A 6447-nucleotide genomic window follows, 5' to 3' on the forward strand; every position below is an offset into this window, starting at 1 on the left:
CCAAGTCTTCTGAAGGAGTCTCAAAACTTGGCTGTCACTGAAAAGTATCACCTTGGTAGCATTACAAGCCTTTCCAGTTGATTCAGGAAGCCAATGCAATGGCCAATTGCCCTATAAAGGGTGCGCCTCAGCACCTTTTCTTCAGTCTGAGCAACTCCAAAGATCCTGCTGGAGCCATCCCCACCCCTTTTCCCAGTCTTGTCCCTCACTTGGTCATGGGGTCCTGACCATTTTGCCTACCTCACATAGCACTGCTTGCCCCTGGCCCTCAGTTCATTCACCACACACCTTGGAACTATTTGCTTTTTACCCCTTTAAGCAATAACTCCAAATAAACCCTGACTGCTGGGCAAGCTGCACACAATACATGCCTCATAGTAACTGTGCTGAAGAGTGTGACTGTTCTGAGATGAAAATTGTGCTGGTGTACATGCAGGAAGCCCAGAGAGAGAGAGAGAGAGAGAGAGAGAGAGACTTCCTTTGCCTACACAGGCACTTCCCAACAAACATCAAGGTTCCACTCAATTGGGCCCCACGCATGGTGTGGCCCCACACTGCCTTCTGCCCACCACTGCTTCCAGTTGTCCCAAAATTGCATCACTCTGGAAGCAGCTCCTACCCACTGTTCCTTCCAACTGGCCCACAATTGGGTCAACTTCACAATTGGGTCACTTCAGAAGCAGCTCCCACCCACCACTGCTTCCGGCTGGCCTGAAATTGGTGCCAACCAATTTCATGCACCTCACTCTTTTTCCACCCTCACAGCACCGTCACTCCTGAGCAGGCTGCTGTGGACAGGGGCAGCAATGGGCATACACTCCCTCCTCCCTCCAGTTGACCTCCCAGGTGCCTATACTGCACAACCACTAAAGGTACAGGAGTTCTATCCACTTGCTCAGAAGTAACAGATTTTTTTTCTTGGTCTGGCTCCTTTCAAGCAAAGAACTAAAAAAATTAGTAAGAGGGGACCCTGCAAAATTAGAGGGGGGCTCTGCAGCTCCTAAGGCTGGACAACCTTATGTAACTTGGACCTGGACTGTGTAAAAGGAGTCACCCTTGTTCACTGCTCTGAAAACAAATCTGGGCTTGCTCCCAAAACACCCTGCATTACCCCTTTTGTTTAATGAGTAGAATAAGAGTAGAGTACACGGAGAGAGTGCACTGTTCTGATCCTTGGAGCACTTGCCTTGTCACTTCACTCTCTACTAGGAAGCAAGTGGTGAGCTTTACAGAGCAGTGATTAGTGAGCAAGGGTGGTTAGCCCACTCTTGCATAGCCCAAATTTTTCATAAAATCAAATTATGTAAGTTGAGGCTTGAGTAGGTCAGGGGCCTTTCTACAATCCTGCAGATCTCTGTCAATTCCTTTGATCTGCCACAAACAAATGTTCATCTTTGAGGTGCCACAGAATTCTTTTGCTGCAACAGACATACGTGGCTGCCCCTCTGGAAGCTGTAAACAACTCCACATGTACTCAGTCTTCAAAGTCAGCATCCTTTGAAACCACACCTGCAGTCAACTGCTGGTTCAAGTCTATGTTGATCTATGTTGGCTGATCAGGCCCAGAAAGGGAGATAGCATATAACATGTACTAGCACAACCAATCCATCCTGTCCCAGGCCTGTGCCCACCCCCATAGCTGCCTTCCTCTACTCCACTTTGTACCACCTCCCCCTGCCTTCTCTCCACTGGTTTCAAAGTTGCTATGGCAATTGCCATAATTTAACACATTTCCACTCAGGTTAAAATAATGATGTGTGCATCTTTATATGTCAGAAGTCATGTAGTAAGACTAATACAGTCCTTGGGTGGTTCATTTTCTTAGACTCATACAGATTATTGCTTCTTGCAGATTATGCATTGGTGTAATGTTAGGCACCCTGTGGTATCCACAAAGTCAGTGGTTCCCAAACTTACCTGGGTCACAACGCCCCCACAGCCTTTTTCCTGGCGTATTGGCAATGTTGTGAGATCCGAGATGGCAGCACACAGGTGAACAAGTAGGAGGGGCCATTGGGGATGTGACATGATGCCCTAAGGCATCACAATGCACACTTTGGGAACCACAGTGTTCGCACATTGCAAAACTCAATGGTTTCTCTCCACTGAACAACTAACCTGACCATTGTCACAAGAACACTAACCACTAATGTAAAGTGGTAACACTTTACAGTTACCACTTAAATATGGCCAAGTAGTTAGGCCAGTTGATTACATAGATTCCAACCTCTGGCGTACACAGTGCCTAGCTGTGTATATTACATAAGAACATAAGAACAGCCCCACTGGATCAGGCCATAGGCCCATCTAGTCCAGCTTCCTATATCTCACAGCGGCCCACCAAATACCCCAGGGAGCACACCAGATAACAAGAGACCTCATCCTGGTGCCCTCCCTTGCCTCTGGCATTCTGGCATAACCCATTTCTAAAATCAGGAGGTTGCGCATACACATCATGGCTTGTATCCCATAATGGATTTTTCCTCCAGAAACTTGTCCAATCCCTTTTTAAAGGCATCTAGGCTAGACGCCATCACCACATCCTGTGGCAAGGAGTTCCACAGACCGACCACATGCTGAGTAAAGAAATATTTTCTTTTGTCTGCCTAACCCGCCCAACACTCAATTTTAGTGGATGTCCCCTGGTTCTGGTATTATGTGAGAGTGTAAAGAGCATCTCCCTATCCACTCTGTCCATCCCCTGCATAATTTTGTATTTCTCAATCATGTCCCCCCTCAGGCGTCTCTTTTCTAGGCTGAAGAGGCCCAAACGCCATAGCCTTTCCTCATAAGGAAGGTGCCCCAGCCCCGTAATCATCTTAGTCGCTCACCTTTTCCATTTCCACTATGTCTTTTTTGAGATGTGGCGACCAGAATTGGACACAATACTCCAGGTGTGGCCTTACCATAGATTTGTACAACGGCATTATAATACTAGCCGTTTTGTTCTCAATACCCTTCCTAATGATCCCAAGCATAGAATTGGCCTTCTTCACTGCCGCCGCACATTGGGTTGACACTTTCATCGACCTGTCCACCACCACCCCAAGATCTCTCTCCTGATCTGTCACAGACAGCTCAGAACCCATTAGCCTATATCTAAAGTTTTGATTTTTTGCCCCAGTGTGCATGACTTTACACTTACTGACATTGAAGCGCATCTGCCATTTTGCTGCCCATTCTGCCAGTCTGGAGAGATCCTTCTGGAGCTCCTCACAATCACTTCTGGTCTTCACCACTCGGAAAAGTTTGGTGTCGTCTGCAAACTTAGCCACTTCACTGCTCAACCCTGTCTCCAGGTCATTTATGAAGAGGTTGAAAAGCACCGGTCCCAGGACAGATCCTTGGGGCACACCGCTTTTCACCTCTCTCCATTGTGAAAATTGCTCATTGACACCCACTCTCTGCTTCCTGGCCTCCAACCAGTTCTCAATCCACGAGAGGACCTGTCCTCTAATTCCCTGACTGTGGAGTTTTTCAGTAGTCTTTGGTGAGGGACCGTGTCAAATGCCTTCTAAAAGTCCAGATACATAATGTCCACGGGTTCTCCCGCATCCACATGCCTGTTGACCTTTTCAAAGAATTCTATAAGGTTCGTGAGGCAAGACATACCCTTACAGAAGCCATGCTGACTCTCCCTCAGCAAGGCCTGTTCGTCTATGTGTTTTGAGATCCTATCTTTGATGAGGCATTCCACCATCTTACCCGGTATGGATGTTAGGCTGACCGGCCTATAGTTTCCCGGGCCCCCCCTCTTTCCCTTTTTAAAAATAGGTGTGACATTTGCTATCCTCCAATCTTCTGGCACCATGGCCGTTTTGAGGGACAAGTTGCATACCTTAGGCAAGAGATCTGCAACTTCATTCTTCAATTCCTTAATAACTCTTGGGTGGATGCCATCAGGGCCCGGTGACTTATTGATCTTTAATTTATCAATGAGGTCTGAAACATCTTCTCTTTTAACCTCTATCTGACTTAACTCCTCAGTCAGGAGGGGCTGTTCGGGCAGCGGTATCTGCCCGAGGTCTTCTGCCGTGAAGACAGATGCAAAGAACTCATTTAATTTCTCTGCCATCTCTAAATCTCCTTTTATCTCCCCTTTCCCTCCCTCACCATCCAGAGGGCCAACCGCTTCTCTGGCGGGTTTCCTGCTTCTAACATATTTGAAGAAGCTTTTATTATTCCCCTTAATGTTGCTGGCCATGAGTTCCTCATAGTCTCGCTTGGCCTCCAGTATCACCTTCTTACATTTCTTTTGCCAGTTTATGTTCCTTTTTATTCTCCTCATTAGGGCAAGACTTCCATTTACGGAAGGAAGCTTCCTTGCCCTTCACAGCCTCTCTAACTTGGCTGGTTAGCCATGCGGGCACCCTCCTGGATTTAGTGGAACCCTTCTTTCTTTGCGGTATACACCTTTGCTGGGCCTCTATTACTGTTGTTTTAAGCAGCCTCCATGCACTCTGGAGAGATTGGACTCTTTTTACCCTCCCTTTCAACCTCCTTCTAACCAGCCTTATTTGAGGGAAGTCCGCCCGTTGGAAGTCAAGGGTTTTTGTTAGAGATTTGCCTGGTATTCTTCCCCCAACGTGCACGTCAAAACGGATCGCAGCATGATCACTGTTCCCCAATGGCTCAGTAACATTTACATCTCTAACCAGGTCCTGCGTACCACACAATATTAAATCCAGAGTCACCTGTCCTCTGGTGGGCTCCGTGACTAGCTGATCTAAGCCACAGTCATTTAGCACGTCAAGAAATCCAGTTTCCTTATCGTGACCAGAACACAAATTGACCCAGTCAATATGAGGATAATTGAAGTCCCCCATGATTACAACCCTGTCCCTCCTTGTTACCTCCCTGATCTGTTTCCTCCTTTCAAGGTCCCCATCTGATTTCTGGTCTGGAGGAGGATAGCACGCCCCCAGTATTACATCGCTGCACAAGCCTGGTAATTTAACCCACAGAGATTCTACGGTGGAGTCGGACCCACCTTCAATCTCTACTTTGCTGGATTCTATCCCTTCTTTAACATAAACGGCCACCCCACCTCCAACATGCCCCTGCCTGTCCCTCCTGTAGAGTTTATAGCCCGGGATTGCGGTATCCCACTGATTCTCTGCATTCCACCAGGTTTCCCTTATGCCCACTATGTCAATATTTTCCCTTATCACCAGACATTCCAGTTCTCCCACCTTTGCTCGTAGACTTCGGGCATTCGCATAAAAGCATTTGTACATGGAATGCCCCAGGATGGGCTGCTTATTCGCTCCTTTGTCCCCGCATCCTCTCATGGTGCCAAACCGTCTATTACATCCCATCACGCTACCTTTCCCAATTTCTTCTCCTACTCTGCCTTTGTCTTGTTGTTCTCTAACCTCCCCATCCTCATCCCATAGGGATGAGGAGTCCCGAACCGGATGCCCCTCGGCTCCTGTCGTCCTTCCCCCAGGGATCAGTTTAAAACCTGCTCTGCCACCTTTTTAATGTTATGCTCCAGCAGTCTGGTTCCATTCTGGTTCAAGTGGAGCCCGTCCCTCTTGTACAGGCCCCGCTTGTCCCAAAAAGTTCCCCAGTGCCTAACGAATCTAAACCCCTCCTCCCTACACCACCGTCTCATCCACGCATTGAGACCCCTGATCTCCGCCTGCCTAGCTGGCCCTGCGCGTGGAACAGGTAGCACTTCAGAGAACGCTACCTTTGAGGTCCTGGCCTGATCGCCTACCCCCAAAGCTGCCTTCCTCTACTCTGCTTTGTACCACCTCCCCCTGCCCTCTCTCATCTCTGCTCTGGCAGATGTCCATGCAAGCACAGGCACCAATGGGAAGACTCCAGTCTTCCTGCTGACACTCATGACCTTTGTGCTATATCACAAAATGTTTTACACATGTTCTGCCAGTGTGTCACTTAGGATCAGAACATCAATGTATTGCTAGAGCTAGAGGTACATTGTGCATGAATTTTTATATTTGCTTCTGCACATACAAAACCCCTTAGTAACTTATATTCAGATACGTTTAAACTGCCCTTAGAAATCTTAACTTTCTCCTTATTCCTTGTTTTTTTTTCTCACCACACTTTCTCTCCCATATTTATTGGCTTGCAATTTCATATGTATCTTTGCCTTGCTTTTTAATTTTTAATTGTTATTGCATAAACTGCTTCTAAATTCTGCAATATTACAACAATGTTTAATGCAGAATAAGATGTATAAATAAAATTCATATATAGACATCTACACAATACATTTCACGTAATTTGATTATGACAAGCAATCAATTTACAACTGCAGCAGGTTCTATCTACCCAAACTCCTCCCCCATAAGCACAGTCTAAACCAGTAGTTCCCAACCTTTAGGAGACAGCGAGCCACTGAGGCAAAAACTGGAATTGTTGTGGACCACATACAACCCCCCCCCACACACACACACACTTGCACACAAAAAAATA

The sequence above is a fragment of the Tiliqua scincoides genome, chromosome 1, assembly GCF_035046505.1.
Source record: "Tiliqua scincoides isolate rTilSci1 chromosome 1, rTilSci1.hap2, whole genome shotgun sequence".
NCBI classification, from domain to species: domain Eukaryota; kingdom Metazoa; phylum Chordata; class Lepidosauria; order Squamata; family Scincidae; genus Tiliqua; species Tiliqua scincoides.